Raw genomic sequence first — 19,117 nt, forward strand, 5'->3', positions numbered from 1 at the left:
CTGTTCCCCAAACTGGCTCTGTAAGAGACCCCCACACTCAGGGGCTGTGGGGTGGCCCCATCTTGCAACAACTTGGAGAACTGTTGTAATAGCTAATTCATATTGCTACAAATCACTTTAGTCCAAGATTTCCCTTTTGTCTCCTTATGCCAGTGCCTTCTAGATCTTTCTCTGACCCTTCTCATTGTTTTTCAAAGTTTCATATCCCAGAGCTTCTCCCTGCCCCTCTCACATGTGCTCATACAGTACTTTCTCTGTATGTATTCTTATGCAGACCAGTCAAGAAGATTCTGTAGTCTTCTTTTTAAAGTTTGGTTGTTGTTGGGGGGTTGGGAGGTTGATATTATTTCACTCAGCCCAGAGTCCCCACCACGACATTCTGGCACAGCAAGGACGGGTGGGTATCTCCTCCTTAACCCCTCCCTGAGAATTCCTGCTCTTTCAAGAAATAATTTCTCTCCTCTGTTTCCCACAGCACTTGATTAGGTCTCCCTTCTATTACAGGTTGTTTGTTTGTTTGTTTGTTTGTTTGTTTTGTTTTGTTTAAGAAGGCTTCATGCCCAGCGCAGAGCCCAATTCGGGGCTTGAACTCACAGCCCTGAGATCAAGACCTAAACTGAGATCAAGAGTCAGAAGCTTAGGGGCACCTGGGTGGCTCAGTCGGTTGAGCAACTGACTTTTGCTCAGGTTGTGATCTCATAGTTCGTGAGTTTGAGCCCCATGTCAGGGTCTGTGCTGACAGCTCAGAGCCTGGAGCCTGCTTCAGATTCTGTGCCTCCCTCTCTCTCTCCCCCAACCCACTCACATTCTGTCTCTGTCTCTCTCAAAAATAAATAAGCATTAAAAAAAAAAAAAAAAAAAAAGAAGAGTCAGAAGCTTAACCGACTGGACCATCCAGGTGCCCCTATTACAGGTATTTTCAATTAGGATTTTAATAAAACATTTATTCTTATTTTCCTAACTTATGCTCATTTATACTTTTTACATATTCTGGCTACTAACTTAAAAATAAATAAAATGAAATCTAATATAGTTAATCTATGCTGTGTCAACTTTTTAAGTTTTTTGTCTTATTTACATTTTTTAATTTCATTTTACACTGACTCTCTGATATGGGATTTGTTTTTTAATGCCTAACAAGAAGTATAAGGGAGTGACAATTGAAAAAAGGCCACCTTCCCCAGCTTTCCCTTCTACTTTGCTGGTTCCCAGCCCCCAATCCACCATAGAATTCTCCCCTTAGAAATTCAGTTCACTTTCTAGGGCCTTAAGCCTGAGAGCACAGATGGCACATTTTATTTACTTGGTAAATGTTTCCTAGCATCTCAACCCACTTAAAAGTTTATTGTAAAGAAGTTTTTGTTTTTCAAACCTAAGAGCTCCAATGGTAGCCATTAGCTTTTGGTTAAACCAGAATGTCTTAAACCAAGGCATTGGAAGGCCTTGGCAAGTAATTGGAAGATCACACAAATACAGTACTTGGCACAAATAATAAGGGGTTGAAAATGTGTACAATTGGAGGTGTCACCTTTAAGGAAATCAACATTTCAAATACAACACACTCTCCTAGTCTTAGAAGAGGTTAGCGTGTGAGGAGCCCTACAGCTGAAGCAGGTGGTGTCATGTCACCTGGGGGACTCAGGAAGAGGAATGAGGTTCTGCAGCCAACCTCTACCCAACTTTGGATGTCCTGATTTCTCTGCAATTCCCTTCCTGGAAGGGAGCCTCTTGCTTGGGATATCTCTTGGGTTCCTGCCAACACTGTGAAATCAAGGAAAAGCTGGACAGAGCAAGATTTTTCAAAATATGTTTTGTTCCTTTTCTAAAGGAATCACTGCCAAGCAAGCTGGGAAATCAGAACCTAAGGAGAGAGGGAGGTCCGTCTCACCTTCAAATTGTTGATCCAATTCCCCCTGAGAGAGTCTCTGGGATGCAGAGAAGTGGCTGAGGTAGAACGAAGCCTGCCTGCCTTCTATGTTTCTCTCTGTTCGCCTGCTCTATACAGGAATCAGAGACAATATTAACTGCGTTAGAGGAGCTGAAGAACAATTGAGCAAATCTCCCACCTGTTGAGTCTTAAAATGCATTTCATTCAACTAGAGAGAGACCTAGAATCAAATCCTAGTCCCAGGATTTATCAAGTTGCCATGGGCAAGAAGAATATGACCTTTCTAACTTGCAAGTCCGATGAAAGGGATTAAGAACGCCTACAGTGCAAGAGGGTTGTCTGGCTTACGTGAGATGAAATCAATGCACCAGGCACAGTGCTCGGCACATGTAGCTACTTGTGATAATTCCTCAGTAGTGTGACATTGCCACCCCTGTCACCCAGAGGTGGAGTTTATGCCTCTGCCCCCATGAATCTGGGCTGACCTTGCCATCTGCTGACACGCAATCGGTAGGAGAGAGGCTGTGAGGTTTCTGAAGCATAGGTAGGCCTCAAAAGACCTTGCAGCATTCGCCTTTTGCTCTCTTGAGCACTGCTCTAAACCCGCCATGTGAAGAAACCGGTCTAGTCTATTGGAGCATGAGACCACCTGGAAAACCGAGACACCCAGCTGATAGACAACACTCAGTACGGGCTCCCGGCCGCGCTGGCAAGCCTGTTTCCATCTTCCAGCCCAGCGGACCCTCCAGCTGAATACTGCCATACGAATGAGCCTAGAGGCGGCAGGGTAACTGCCTGGCCACCCACAGAGTCACGACAAATAAGAAATCATTGTTGTAAACCACTAGGTTGCGGGGGTGGTTATTCAGGAATACATCAAACACCACTCAATAAAGGATAGCACTTATTATCACCACCTTTTCCTAACCAAGAAATGTTACACCCATCTCTCAAATGTTACCAAGTCACAGCGGGATAGATATTTGGTATCTGAAGCAGTGTCATCGTTTCCCTCTCCTTTTTCACCTTTGGCTTAGGAGCCCGGCAGCTTATATTCACCTCTAATCCGATTGGGGGGTGTAGTGGCTTAAATGAGAAGACAGCCAAGGGGTTCCTGAATTTTCTAGGTGAATTTTCATGCTGGTCCCTAAGGGTCACTTAACTAACACCCCTACTAAGGTACTTTGAGAGAGGTTTCTCTTCTGACCTCTTCCCATAGATTGCCTTTGCCAAATGCACTGTTTCCCAATACATGTGGCACTTAGCAGCCTGATTCAGTATCTGGTTTGACACTTAATCAGGCAGCCAAAAAAAATCTGAACACACAGACACGTTTCTCTGAAACACTTCACAAGCTAAGAGGTGATGTGCAAATCAGTCACACGTTGCTCTGGGTGACCTCAAGGTTAACACTGACAAACATACAAACCTCATGTTTAAATTTAGGGTAAGTCCTGTTAAAGTACCTCAGCTTGACTGACAGACTTGGTAACAAAGAACTGTCCTGGGATGATGTTCTGAGGCAAGACTTAAGTGGATGTGGTCATGGCAACGCAGATCCAGGTGGCTCGTGAGAGTGGAACTTTCCCAGCTTCACAAAACAGGGTCACACTGCCCCAATCTGTAGACCTCTGAGTCTTGCTAATACTCTCCCATGCTACCACCTAGTAATAACTGGAAGCTTGGAGATGCTCTCAAGATTTCTTGGAATGATGGCTCTGGGCCTTCTCACTTGCAGAGCTCCTCAGTGTCAACACATACCATCCTTCCTGCATGGACCAACTGCAGACTTGGGCATGTGTGTTTTTAAGAGGAAAATATTTTGTTCATTGTTACAGTCCCAATACATTAATGCCATTTAAACATAATCCTCACTTCTGGGAGGTGGGTGAGGAGCAGGGGTTAAATAGGTGATGGGGATAGAGAAGCGTGCTTGTCGTGATGAGCACTGGGTGATGTGATGTACAGAAGCACTGAATCAGTAAATTGCACACCTGAAACTAACATTATACTGTATGTCAACCGGAATTTAAACAGAAACTATAACAATGGGGGCGCCTGGGCGGCTCAGTCAGTTGGGCATCCGACTTCGGTTCAGGTCCTGATCTCATGGTTTGTGAGTTCGATCCCCATGTCGGGCTCTGTGCTGACAGCTCAGACCCTGGAGCCTCCTGCTTCGGATTCTCTGTCTCCCCCTCTCTCTACCCCTCCCCCACTTATGCTCTGTCTCTATCTCTCAATAATGAATAAACTTTAAAAAAAAATTAAAAAAAAAACTATAACAATAAATATCCTCACTTCTTGCTTTGTAAGTTGCAAGGCTAGTAATCTCAGGGAAGTGGGTTCTACTCACAGAAATTCCACTAAGATTATATATCCTGTATTACCTTGTAGAAAACATGGTCTAAGAATAATACCCGATTGCTACTTTCATTGGTACTCCTAAAGCTCTCTCTGGATTAAACCCATGAACTTACCCCTCACCCTAATGACTCTTACTGAGGAGGGCCAAGGTATGTTACCCCTCGCTAGCAAGGAGGAACAGGACATGAAATGGCATCTTGAAGCAAGGTCACTAGGTTTTGTACAACATTGGGGACGTTGTTGAGAATGCTGGCCATTGCGTATGCAGTGTTTTCTTGCTGAAAATCCAAAGAAGTTTCTCTCACCTCCCAGAATCAGGAATAGATGGATTTCTCCAATTTGGTTTCTCTTCTGGACACCTTAAACCTTGCTGTGGGCTGTTTGTCTCTTCTCCTAGGCTGCTGCAAAGCCTACAGCCAGAACTTGAAGGTACCCTTACAACCTCACTCATAACTCCATCTTATTTTCTTTTGGCTTATTTTTCTTTCTCATCCTAAATCTACTGTATCTTGTCATATTGTATGGATCTTTGTAAGCCATCCCAGATCGCTTTTGGAACAAAGTAGGGTATAAATAAAACTAAAGGCATTATGGGGTGCCTGGGTGGCTCAGTCGGTTAAGCGTCCAACATCGGCTCAGGTCATGATCTCGCGGTTTGTGAGTTCGAGTCCCGCGTCGGGCTCTGTGCTGACAACTCAGAGCCTGGAGCCTGCTTCGGATTCTGTGTCTCCTTCTCTCTCTGCCCCTCCCCCACTTGTGCTCTCTATCAAAAATAAATAAAATGTAAAAAAAAAAAAATTAAAAAAAAAACTAAAGGAATTATAACCAGTGTTTATGCCTAGCCCCCCCTACTTCAGATGGGGAGCTCCTGGAAGCAAGGGCTGTGCATTGCCCCACTATGTGTCTAGCACTCTACTTTTACAGCTGAATGAATATTTGGGGAACTAAATGGTAGAATATGTAAATTTTGATAGCACTGTGTTAACTAGATTATAAAATGAGCAGTATACTGATGATTTCATCTTTTATCATTAAAACAAATGCACAGATGTGTCAAAGGATGCATGTCCAAGGGTGTTTAATACAGCATTCGAAGAAACCCTAAGGTCCAATGATGGGGAAATGATTATACTGGCACAGCCACACCACAGCTTACACAGACATTCAAATACACAAGATGATACAGAAGGGCATTCACCATTCACTATGGAGTGGGGGGGGAGGGGGGGGAAACAAAAGCAGGCTATGAAATAATACATATTTCATAAATACCTAACTGGATTATTTTGGCATTTGTAGAGAAGAAGGGCTGTGCCTCCAAATTGCTACCTGGCTGTGTTTGGGAGTCAAACCAGAGGAGACAGCAGGTGGAGAAAGGGGAAAGTGTGAACTGTCATTCTCTTCAGTGTTGGCTGTTTTAATGGTTTTTCTTTTTCTTTTTTTTTTAAACGAGCAAGTTTCGCTTTTGTCATTTAAAAATAAAGAACACTGCAGAAAATATGTAACGACTTGAGGTTTTTTTTTTTTTAACGTTTTAATTTTTGAGACAGAGAGAGACAGAGCATGAACAGGGGAGGGTCAGAGAGAGGGAGACACAGAATCTGAAACAGGCTCCAGGCTCTGAGCTGTCAGCACAGAGCCCGACGCGGGGCTCGAACTCACGAACTGTGAGATCGTGACCTGAGCCAAAGTCAGCCGCTTAACTGACTGAGCCACCCAGGCGCCCCGCGACTTGAGGTTTTAAAGCATTCGCCAATCCTCAAGATGCCTAATGTCTCGAGGATTTGGTTAGGAGATCCTAAGCTGGGATACTCCCAACCAGCTGCCCTTCAGTCCAGGCAGCCAGGCCTCCCAGGTGGGCAACTTGGTTCCCCCCCCATTACAGCCTTCATTCCACCCTGGGTTCCTCCACTAAGCAGGTAGGAAATTGGACTGTTTCCTGACATTCACACAGGCTTTTAAAATTTGAAAAGGCAACGAATCTTTCTCAATTAGCATACAGCCCAAGTCTTTACAAGTCCTTAAAATAGCAGGTAATAAATTAGAAAACATTTAAATTCTTAACTGTCTCAATGTTTTTGCACGTATTAGAGCAAAACATGTTAATTAATTGAGCAAGACCAGTTTGGGGAATTCTGTCCCTAAAATGTTAACACTTTGTAAAGGAGGATGGGGGGTTAATTGTTCTAAATTTTTCCCTGAATGAAAATTCCTTCTTCCCCATCGCACCAAATAAATATATACCAAATAGAAGTTTTCTCTGTCTTCAAAATGTAATTTTGAAAGGTATTTTTAAGCCTATTTGGAGAAGGTAATTAAATTAACTTGACCAAGATAGATTCTCCATGTCCCCAAAATGTAAAAATTAAATCAAAACCAATGTATTAACCCATCAATGTACAGTTATTTCTAGGGTGGCCATGACGGGATATGGTGGTGACCAACACAACACAGGCCAGAAAACAACCACGGGACTCTATGGAAATAGTCGGGTGGACACCGCTAAGTCCAGAGCTCAGAGGTAACATCGGAGAAAGCATTAGATATATATACCAGACAGCTGAGAAGTAAAGCCACACACTGAAAACATATCAACTGAGGTAAGAAAATCAAACAAAGCAAGGATGAGTCAAAGGGAGTCTCCACCTAGGTCAGAATATGGATGATGAAAACAAGCAAATAAGGAGGCAACCAGAGTGAACCCTGACCCCCATGCACGTTTTCTTCTGTGCTCTGTTGTGCTTGCCCACTGGTGATGGTGTCAGGTGGAGGAGGCAGGTGGTAATTGTTATGAAAAGGCGATCAAAGGCGTGCAGATACACTGCCCCTCATTAACTCCAGGCCACAGATCCTGGAAATTAGCTCAAGGATGCTGCATGCTGCCTCACCTATTTCTCCAAGAAGCTTTTTTGGCAATCCCAACGCCTATGGATGATGATTCCAGTTTGATTGTAGATCTTGAACTAGAGGTCTAAGGAAGCTTTGATAACCTAACCCTTTTACACAAGGTAATGAGAGTACTTTTCCATTTCTCTGGGAGGCAAGCAGCTAATTTCCTAATGAGTTTGATCAGCACATGGAGTTTTGAAACAACACAATGCACTGACTTCTGTAAGAACTTCTCAAAGCTGTGAGGAAAGTTATGAGCCTACACTTCGCACTATAAGCCCCTCTGCTCCCTATCCAGCTGATGAAAGTGGACGTGGCCTAAATCTACCAGCCAATTTGTTTTGGATCCATTTGTCCTCTTCACCTACAGAGAGAAATCTGCTCTAAAGACACTGTTTTCAAATTCAAGTTTACTCCTTCCACGCTACCTTTTCCCTCAAAACCATTTTGCTTTGAAGTGGATACAATTGATAGGAAGTCCCCTTTGGCACCTGTCCATCCAGGTGCGTTCACTAATGTGAGTCCTGCATGAATGAGCATACCAGATGGGCTCCCACACTCCCACCTGTCCCTTGTGGACCAACAGGGGTCCAGATTTCCCGATCAACTCTGTGCTCCCCTCCACCTCCTCCAGCATCTCCAACCCAAATGCAACCTGTTTATCCATCCATTAGGCAAATGGTTTCCTAACAGTGGACTCTGATCCACTAATAGATGATGAGTTTTTCAGAACACTGAATAGGAACAGAAGCATAGAAACAGAAACCAGAATGCGGTACACAAAAGAGTAAATATTGTTTCATGAAACTGGTTTCAGACTCACACATACTTACTTCTGTCCTGGGTCGCAGTGCAAAACCCATTCTGTACTGTGTTGTAATCCAAAAACGTTTGAAACACTGCTATAGACAAGCCTTTGTCCCTCTAGTCAGACTCCCCCCCCCCCCCCACCCCTTGCTATCCGTCCCACTGCTCAGCAACTCTTCCTCATGCTGGCTCAAGCTCTGAACTGACTTCCAGCTGTCTTCTTTACCCGCTGTTTTCACAAACCTTGGCCTTTTACAATGATTCACAAGCTCCTTCTCATGTAGCCACAGGATTGCCTTCTCCTTGAACAGACCAATGTTCTGAGAAAAAAACAAAAAATCCTTTGCTATTCCTGCCTTCTTTTCAGGTCTGGGATCTGCTTGCAGAACATCCAACTGTCTCCCTATGAATAACAAACCTCAGAGCAGTAGGACTCCGTTTCTTTGTGTGCTACCTTTCATCTCCAACAAGAAAAAACCACCACCAAAGTCACTCTCACAATACCTCAGATTTTCTTACAAAATGAACCTTGCTTTCCTGATGTAATGCATTCTCTGGTGTCATACGTTCAGTGCCTGATAGCAATGGCAGGTGAATATAGCTCATCTCGAGTGGTGAGTTAAAGTCTGGTTCCCATCCTTGAGAACAGATGGTTACTCCACCTCCATATTGCTATCTTCTTCCACTCACAAGACAAATGGAAGGAGGGAGAGCACAGCAAGGTGGCTCTACGCCTGTGGTGGCATCTTTTCCTCTCTCAAGGACGAGAGCACAAGCTGTCCGGCACAGTTCCACCACCCCCTCCTGCCCTCCCTTGTCCAACCGCCCACAATTCTCGCCCAGACAATAAATTCATTATCTTCCTCCACAGAAAAAACTAGTTTGCTGTATCTTCCTGTACAATGTTCAGTTTACTTTTTTCTGCCAAAATGACTACCCTACTTTTTAACCTTCCAAGAGATATCAAAGCTAAAAGGAGCCTTAATGTGTAGGATATGGGACACTGATCTGAGAAGAAGGGGGTGGGGAGACATGGAGGTCTGAAGTTTTCTGCTCAGTTTCTTCTCAGACTTGGAAGGCCAGCTTGGAGGGAGAAACATAAGGGCCTCTTTTAGAGCACCAGGGGAGGGGAGGGCTGCACTAGACTCAGAATGGCAAGAAACACTCTCTGAGGGTAAGGGAGAGAAGGAGAGGTCACACCTAGGGCACATTCTAGAATTTGCCTGGAAGCTCCACTACCCCCTTCCTGTAGCCCGACTCCTTTCCCACTTCCCAGTCGGGATTCCAGGGCCCCTTTACTACCTCTCTGGTTGCTGGGATGGCCCTCCCTCCCCTCCCAAGTTGCCACTTCCTCCTCCTAACTCCGTTGCTGGGAATGCTCTCAACCAGTGTAGCTCGGAGTTACGTTTCTGATAGCTCCCTGCTCCCAAGGCCTCCGTCTCCCTTGGTAATCAAATCAACCTCTCTCCATGGAGGTTTCAAAAAAGCAAGGAAAAGATAAGCCAACTCTTGCACCATACCCCCAGGGTCTTTGAGAAGACCCAGCTTCTTTGGGTTACCTTCAGCTTCTTGACCTTCAGCTTCCTAGGCACCTCCAAGTGTACACAGCTTTAGCTGCAAAGAGCCTTTATTCTTTCCAACAAGGTCAAGAAGGCTTAGAGTGAAATGCATAGGCATAGAAAGCTCATAGTGTAAACAATTATGACCGCTGAGCGGCTGGATGCCAGGTGCCCAGCTCCAGCAGGTAAAACTCATAGGAGATCACACAGCAAGGATCCCAACGCTGGAGGGAGGTATTGCAGCAAAAGGAATTGCAGGGGCAGGAAGAAAAGAAGCACTCTCCAAATACATTCTCCGGATCATCTGATGATGGCACAGGAGCAGGGAGGTGGTAAGTCATCCAAAGTCCACCGCTCCCCACGACATTCTTTCCAATTTTCTAGCACGGCAGGGGGCCACGTGTCTAATTCAGTTTCATCCCTCCAATTTAAGGAAAAGATTAACACGGGGAAAAAATTCTCTACTTCACACGTAAAAGGAAACTGGGATTCTGTCATGTTACCTTCACTGGCTCCACAAAGATGAAGCTGCATTCTAGCCTATACCATGTGCCCAGACGGCAGCATCTTTCTTAACACACACACAGTCCAAGATCCATTTGTCTCAACTCTGCTTACGACTGAGCGAAGATTTCACCAAAATGACAGTTTCTTCCTGCTTCACATGTCAACTCCTAATATCCACACAAACTCTTCCATCTTGTCCCCAAACTGGTATCATATTCATTTCAACCTGGTCACAGATCACTCTTTAAGAACAATTTTATAATTTCACATTAAAATGTGAGCGAAACTAACACTCAGATGTGTACTTCAAAAAAAAAAAAAATACTGGCCAGCAACAGTGAGCCTTTCTTTAATGAACTTTGACAACTCAATGTACTTTCACAGAGGGTTTCCCACCCTCTTGGGCTGTAGGAAAATGCTAGCATTAGGGATCCCATTTCAAGGCTGGGTAAACCGAGGTTCTCAGTCCAATAAACTTGAGGGGGTTACAATGGTAGAGCTGTAAACAGAACCCAGCCCCTTTCCCACTAGACCCTACTGCATGAGGTGGCTAAAAATGGGACCCACTTGAGAACTACAAGGGTGGGGTGAATAAAAGCTTGTTTTACTTAGTAGAGGGGAGGTGGGAGAGGGGGAGACTTACCCACTTGATGCACCAGACTATGTACCGACCTCTAACAAGAAAGCTTTCCCTGGCTGCCCCACGCACCCATCCCTTTGAGCTGAGACCCGAGAGGCACCGCCGGGCAGACCCCGCAGCACGAATCGCGCACACCGGGGGCGGGGATGGGACGCGGAGCGCCCGGGCGGCGCGGGGCCGCGGGCCCCGGGACACACGCCAGCGCCCCGAGCGGCGCCCGAGCCCGCGGGGCCGGGAAGATGCTGAGCGGCCGCACACACCTGCTGCAGCCCGCCCGGGCGCCCCTGGCCGCCTCCCGCGCTCGGGACGCCCACCCAGCTCCGGGCGCCGGAGCCCGCGGCCGCGCTAGGCCGGGGGCGGGAAGCCGCGGCGCCCCTGCCCGGGGACTGCGCTCGGCGGCGCGGGGGAGCCGCGGGGCAAAGCGAGCCCGCCCTTTTCCCCGAACCCCGTCCAAACAGCGTCACCTGTGCCGGGTCCCGGGGCGACTAGCGCGCGGGCGGCGGCTGCACCGGGCCGGGGAGGGCGGCGGGTGGTCACGGGCGCCTGGTCAGCCGGCCCGGCCCGAGGGCTGGCGCCGGCCAGAGCCGCCCCTCGAGATGCTCGGCGGGAGCCAGGGGAGCCGCGGGCCCCGGGCCGCTTGGAGGAGCAGTCACACGGAGGCTACAGCTACCGCCGCGGCCGCCGCGCCAGCCCGGACTGCGGGCTCGGGTTACCGCAGAGCGGCTTCTTAAAGGGGCCGCGGCGGCTCCGGCTCCGGCTCCAGCTCCCGCTCCGGCTCGTGGCGGCTCCGACCCGCGGCCAAAGGGGGCGGGGCCCCGAGGCCAGCTGTGGGGCCGACCTTCGGGAGCTGGGACTTGGGTCCCGGAAAGGGCTCGGAAACGGGAACACCCAAGGCGGGCTGCGGTGGGATCGTGCAAAACCCACCTCGCTAGGGACAGGGCGTGCGGTGCCTCGGTTTCCCAAAACAAGTAGCGAAACTAGCAAGTGACGAGAACGGTCTCAGTCCGCATCCGCAGCGGTCAGTATCCGGGGCTCGCCACGTAACCCAAATTCTTTTCAGATTATCAATTTATATTGTATTTATAACAGGAGATGGAAGAGTAACTGCTGATTTTTCATGCCACGTCTGACTTGGCCAAATCCGAGTCAGCCCTATTCTTGCTTGGGGCTGCAGGTGCACTCCAAACTGGGTAGGGGGCGTGTGGAAGAGGCACGTTCTCTCGGAGCAGCCTCCTCCGGAATCCCTGAAAAACCCTAGAGAGTGCACTAGCAAGGCGCCTACACCCAACACCTGGAGCCCCTCTGCTGTCAGGGTGGGGAAGTAGGATTTGATTTTTGGTGCTGGTAGAGAATTCCAAGTTGTCTAGCGCATAAAGTTTGCCATTCAATAGTAGCTCTTCTGACCTACTAAATAGAGCCTCAAAAACCTTCAAATGTTCTGGATCAACAGGATGGAATTGTTTTGAATAAAACAAAATAATGAAGAAGTACATTTAGGCTGTTATAGTTTGTGAAAAGTGATCACAAATATTTTCTCAGAAAGAGGGGAGTTCTAATGTTAATTAGTAAGCACCTCTATTAATAATGTAGAGCAGTTATTTGTAAGAAATGCCTATCAAGGGGCGCCTGGGTGGCTCAGTCGGTTGAGCGGCCGACCTCGGCTCAGGTCATGATCTCGTGGTCCGTGAGTTGGAGCCCCGCGTGGGGCTCTGTGCTGACAGCTCAGAGCCTGGAGCCTGCTTGGGATTCTGTGTCTCCCTCTCTCTGACCCTCCCCCGTTCATGCTCTGTCTCTCTCTGTCTCAAGAATAAATAAACGTTAAAAAAAATTAAAAAAAAAAAAGAAATGCCTATCAATAGAGCTAATATGTTTTGCCTAATATTTACATGCACACAAATACATGTTAGCTAACTGAACTTCACTGAGGCTCAATTTCTCCATCTATAAAATGGCGATAATAATACACAGTTACCTATGGAGACCCAGTCTTGGCTAAAGTACCTCAGACTAACCTAGAAAGACAAAACCTATTCTACCCTATAGGGACAGGAACCTGCTTGCAGTCAAGTAGGGAGGAAGATCCTGTAGGCCTCCCAGTGCATTTCTCCATTCTCTCCCCAAGACTCTAGGGACATACCAGGGCACCAGTGCCGTTTGACCACAACCTGCCGCATCATATTTATTTCACACAGTTCTTGACAACTTTGGTTTGCCCCATATCTGCGTGGGCAGGATAGTTGTGTGTACACTTCTGTGGGGTCAGCCCTAAGTGTATAGACTGCACGTGTCATCTCAGGACTCTGCCTCAAGATACTTCCTCCAGACCCTCCCCTGTGCCTGTCTCGTGTCTGATAGTTGCTTTTTTTCCCCTGATAAATGCACCATCATTATCTTTAATATGCATATTTTCTAACACCCACAGCAGCAGCCAAAGCCAAGTAAACCCACAGAAATCCACTCTACTCTATGTCCCACTATATTCCTTCATGTTAGGCCTCTGCAAATGCACCATCAAATCTGCAGGATTATTGTGAGATTATACAGAGCATGTAAGTGAATACATCAAGGACAAGGCCTGAGATAAGGAAAGGAATTCAGTAAATATTAGGTGAATTTTGAAATTTTAAACTAGTCAAAACCCAAAATGACCTTAGGAGGTAGAAAAATGTATCAACTGCATATTTTTCATGAAAACTGTAATGCAGCTTAATTTCTTTAAAAATAGTCACTTCATTATTCCCATTTAAGTCTTTAATCATTCTTAACTTTGTTTTCCCAATATTTCCCCCCAATGGAAATTTCCCCCATGGAAAGTTCCCCCCAATTCTATATTTACTATCTGAAGTTTGTCTGCTTGTTAACTGTTGAACTATCAAAGCTGAGCAGTACTTTTCGTACTTTTGTTCATTGAAACAGAGAAATGAAATTCAGAGAGATGAAATTTATCTTTGCTTAAAAATAGAGGAAAATACAAAAATTCTTGAGGCAAATTTTTCTGATAAAATTTTCTTTCATAGGCTCTAGACAAGAGATATGGTTTATTACACCTGTTCCTCTCTATGTATCTTTTCTGTATTTGTTTTTTAAAATTTGTTTTTTTTAAATTTTTTTTTCAACGTTTTTTATTTATTTTTGGGACAGAGAGAGAGCATGAATGGGGGAGGGGCAGAGAGAGAGGGAGACACAGAATCGGAAACAGGCTACAGGCTCCAGGCTCCGAGCCATCAGCCCAGAGCCTGACGCGGGGCTCGAACTCACGGACCGCGAGATCGTGACCTGGCTGAAGTCGGACGCTTAACAGACTGCGCCACCCAGGCGCCCCTAAATTTGTTTTTTTAATTCCAGTATGATTAACATAAAGTGTTATATTAGTTTCAGGTGAGCAATATAGTGATTCAACAATTCTATAATTCTATACATTACTCAGTCCTCATCATAAGTGTACATTTAATCCCCCTCACCTATTTCACCCATCCTCACACACGTGTATATACACACACGATATCTACTTTATCCATTCATCTGTCAGACACTTGGGCCGTTTCCATAATTTGGCTATTGTAAATGATGCTGAAATAAGCATACGGATGCATATATCTTTTCAAATTAGTGTTTTTTTGGATTCTTTGGGTAGATACTCACTGGTGGAGTTACTGGATCATATGGTAATTCTACTTTTGATTTTCAGAGAAAACTCCATACTGTTTTCCACAGCGACTGTTTTTCATACGTACTGTTTTCCACAGTTTGCATTCCCACCAACAGAGCACGAGGGGTCCTTTTTCTCCATGTCCTTGCCAACACTTACTGTTCCTTGTGGTTTTGATTTTAACCATTCTGACAGGAGCGAGGGAATATCTCGTAGTTTTGATTTGCCTTTCCCTGATAAGTGATGTTGTGCATCTTTGAACACGTCTGTTGGCCATCTATCTGTATGTCTTCTTTGGAGAAATGTCTGTTCGTATCTTTTGCCCGTTTAAAAATTGGATTATTTGGTTTTTTGGTGTTGAGTTGTATATGTTCTTTATATATTTTGGATACTAACCCTTTATCAGGAATGTCATTTGCAAGTATTTTCTCCCATTCAGTGGGTTGCCTTTTAGTTTTGTTGACTGACTGCTTCCTTTGCCATGCAGTTTTTTGTTTGTTTTTGTTTTATGTAGTCCCAATAGTTGTTTTTTTTTTGTTTTTTGTTTTTTTTTTTGCTTTTTTTCCCCTTGACTTAGAAGACCTATCTAGAGGGGCACCTGGGTGGCTCAGTTGGTTAAAAGTCCAACTCTTGATTTCCGCTCAGGTCAAGATCTCACATTTCTGAGATCGACTCTTGTGTCAGGCTCCATGATGGGTGTGGAGCCTGCTTCAAATTCTCTCTCTCTCTTTCTCTCTCTCTCCTTTTGCCCCTCTCTGCCCTACAGGCACACAGGTGCTCTCTCTCAAAAAAAAAAAAAAAGAAGAAGAAGAAGAAGACAACGACGATGACATATCTAGAAAAATGTTGCTATGGCTGATATCAAAGAAATTACTGCCTGTGCTCTCTTCTAGGATTTTTATGGTTTCAGGTCTCACATTCAGCTCTTTAATCCATTTTGAGTTTATTTTTGTGTATGCTGTAAGAAAGTGGTCCAATTTCATTCTTTTGCAAGTTGCTGTCCAGTTTTCCCAGAACTACTTGTTGAAGACAAATTTTCCTGATGAATTTGTTTCCAAAAATTCCTAACCTACTAAATAGAAACAATTATTTAGCAAACTGAGACCAAAAGCTGCTTCTCTCTAAAATAACAAGATAATTAAAGTAAAATATTTTGGAAGACTGCTGCAATATCCACTCTGCTCTGTTAGTGAGGATATAACCAAAATAACACCAAGCATTTGATCAGAAAGATTGATTTAGTCAAAAATTAATAACCGGTACTACTTTTTATAATTATTATTGGTAGTTTTAATGTATCAAGAATTTGTGAGGGTTTTTTTTTTTTTTTGAGTATTTAAAAGTCCTTTCATTTGCTTTTCCGAATTTTTGAAGAAAAAACTATTTCAGGATATAATGGTTATCTCTGGGTGGGTGAGATCTTTACATATTTTGTGTACTTTTTGCTTATCTTCTGTGATTTCTTTCCTGTATGTATGCAGTACTTTTGTGTGTATTTTTATTTTTAATGAAAGTAACACATATAAGTGAAAATTCAAATAGTTCAGAAAGGCTTATAGCAAAAACACCAAGTCACATCAATCCCCTGCCCAACTTTCCCCCACATAGCATCACCCCACGTTTCACATGACCCTGCTAGGTGTTCATTTCCTCAATGATACGCTTATGCCAATGTTTTCTGACTCTCAGTGTTAGACATTATTCATTGACTTCTTGCCATGGTATTGAGGATTTAGCTCTTTTCCACATACCACCACCACCACTTTGCCTCCACCCTTCCTTCTCACACAGCTACATCACAACTTTTATTCAAATCAATAATTTGTGTTTATATCATCCTGTAAGTGTAAATACAGTCCATTGCTGAATCAAGTAAGGTGCCATGATAATGCTTCTCTTGACAATCTCCTGTTCTCCCTGGAGTTAATAACTGCCCAGCTTTTTCACTTTTTTTTAATGTATCTAACCCAAATTTTATTCAGATTCTTCAACATATCTATCAAATGCCCATCAATAATATCTTCCAAGCCCAAACATTGGAAGTTCACTCTCTGATTTAAGCTAAAGCAGATTTTGGTAGTTGACTAAGATGGTGTGCTGGAAGGTAAATTTTTTAGAGTGCTTGCATATCTGAAAATGTCTATATTCTAGTCTCATCCTTGATTGATAATTTGGATAGGTTGAAGATCATGTTCCCTCAGCATTTTAAAAGCACCGTTTCACCGTCTTTTACTTCCTGTGGTTGCCAGTGAAATACATGCCTAGTGCCTTTCCAGTTCCCCTTCCTCTGTATCTGGCCTGTTTTTCTTTCTAGAATCTTCCTACTATCTTTATACTCTCAAATTTCACAACGATGTACCTTAGAATGGGTCTTTTTTCTTTGATTGTGCTAGACCCTCAAGGGTGCTTTGAATCTTATCTGCAATTTTTTTTATTATTTCTTCACTAATTTCCTCATATTGTATTTTCTCTCTTTGTGAACTGTTGTGAGCAGGATGTTGGGACTTCTTTATTATTCTCTAGACTTGTTGTCCTTTTATTCCACTGATGATCTCTGCATCTTTCTTTTTCTATTCTTTATTGTCTAAGATAGAGGTTCTCAATTGGGGCAAGGGCAGGGGGTGTTGATTCATTGCCATTTGGCAATGTCTGGTGATACTTTTGGTTGGCATGCATGGGCATCTAGTGAGTAGAGGCCAGGGAGGCTGCTAACCACGTTACAATGCACAGGACAGCCTCCCACAACAAAGAATTCCCAATCGCAGATGTCTGTCATGCCAAGATTGAGAAATCCTGGACCAGGAGAATTACTTCCAACCTTCTACTGAAGTTTCCATTTCAAACATCTTTTTCTTTCCCATTCTCCAATCAGCCCTTTTGTTATGGGAACTCTCCATCAAAAGATAAACTCCTTTCTCCCAGAAAAGAAACTACCTACTTCATGGAGGGACTTTGGTGGTAGTACAGTCAGTGTGAAGTGCATGAATGCAGGATGGCTGAAGGAGGGGGAGAAGGGACCCAGTGGTGTCCAAGAACTTCGTAAACAACTTGAGGGCAATTCTCCTTCTTCAGGTCTGCGCCTCACCCCTGCTTTCCATGCCTCACCTCTGCCTTTGTGGTACACTGATGGCCAAGTGCTAAGTCTCTTTGAAGCACTTTGGTTAAACCCCTCTTCCACTTTGTCAAGTCAATTATCTCTACTCCATCCAACTTCTGGCTTCCAAAATTTATTGAAATCTTTCATCTATTGTAGACTTTTCGCCTCTTTTCTTTTTCCTTGTGGATTGTATCCTGTTAACCCCTTTCTATACTATCATTTTAGTACCACTTTGCAAATAATAAGGATAAACAAAAAAAAATTTTTTTTAATAACAGAAAGGGATACAGAACAGAAAAAGGGAAAAACACAAATCTATTTTTCTTAACTGTTTTTCTTAACTTGTTTTTAATTGTTCTAAAATATTTTCATGAACTTTTAAAAATTTTTACAAATTTTTCAAATTAGTTGAAATTGATGTTACCAGTCACCAGTTTATATTCATAACTTTTTTCCATTTTATAAACTTATTTATTCTTTTCCTTTCTTTTTTATTGAAGCATAGTTGACACACGATGTTACATTAGTTTTAGATAGACAACATAGTGATTCAACAACTTTATACATTATGCTATGCTCATCATAAGTGTGTTGCCATCTGTCACCATGCAATACTATTACAGCACCATTGATTATATTCTCTAAGCTATACCTTTCATTGCCATGACTTATTCATTCCATAAGTGGAAGTCTGTCCCTTTCACTCCATTTCACCCATTTTAAACATCACCCAGTCTCCTCCCCTCTGGCAACCATCAGTTTGTTCTCTGTTTATGGATGTTTTTGCTTTGTTTGTTGTGATTTTTAGATTTCCCATGTAAGTAAAGTCATATAGTTTTTGTCTTTCTCTGTCTGACTTATTTCACTCTGCATAATACACTCTAGTTCCATCCATGTTGTCGCAAATGGCAAAATCTCATTCTTTTTTATGGCTAAGTAATATTCCACATCTTATTTATCCATTCATCCATTAATGGACACTTAGGTTGCATCCGTATTTTGGCTACTATAAATAATGCTACAACCATATATTTATAACTTTTAGACTAGTTTGTTGAATATCCTCCCAGATACTTTTCCATACGTATTTGTGTATACTTTGATTTTTTTAAACAAAAAGGACTAACACATACATATTATTTTGTAATTGTTCAGACTATCCCATTCACAAGATGCACCATAATGTGCAATCCCTTACTGCTAGACATTTATGGACCTTACTGTTGGACCAAACTGTCAGTTTTCCAGGAAGAGCAAAATAGCAATGTCTGACTAGCAATTAATTCTAAGATTCAAAGTCAGTTTAGATTAGATGGAGAAAGACTGGAGGGTTCCTGCTTAGGTAGAGGAGGACAAGGGGATACCCACTCTCCCACTGACAATACAGTGATAATTGAAGTATCAGTCAAGGTAGTGAAAGAGAAATTGGGAACTATTGGGAAAAAATTACAAAGTTGTCATTATTTGTGGATTATATGATTATATACCTAGGAGACCCAAGAAAATCAACTGAGAAAATATATAAACAACAGAAAATTAAGTATGGAAGCAGGATATAAAATTTATGAAAGTCTATGATATATATGTGTTTGTACATATAAATATATATATGCACACGTGTATATTTGTACACATAACACCTACACAATATCCCCTTACAAAATAAAAGAAAGAAAAGACTCCACATACAATTATAGCAAAAATGTAAAGTTCCTAG

The 19,117-nt window shown here is 43.5% G+C and overlaps 1 protein-coding gene across 4 annotated transcripts in view; it reads right to left on the reverse strand.

The window, feature by feature from the left end:
* The window catches only part of TLCD4 (TLC domain containing 4), a 103,860-nt gene that overhangs the window by 65,099 nt on the left and 19,644 nt on the right, over positions 1-19,117 (reverse strand). The window contains exon 1 of one of the 4 annotated variants that reach the window (XM_058716479.1): positions 11,119-11,433. The exons of 1 other annotated variant lie outside the window; for it this stretch is intronic. The gene's annotated coding sequence lies outside the window, so the exon portion shown is untranslated. Of the gene's footprint in view, positions 1-9,507; positions 9,532-10,657; positions 10,768-11,118; positions 11,434-19,117 lie in introns of those variants that run through there. 2 more of the 4 variants (XM_058716480.1, XM_058716482.1) reach the window with 2 other exon arrangements.

The sequence above is a fragment of the Neofelis nebulosa genome, chromosome 2 (assembly GCF_028018385.1).
Source record: "Neofelis nebulosa isolate mNeoNeb1 chromosome 2, mNeoNeb1.pri, whole genome shotgun sequence".
Classification (NCBI taxonomy): domain Eukaryota; kingdom Metazoa; phylum Chordata; class Mammalia; order Carnivora; family Felidae; genus Neofelis; species Neofelis nebulosa.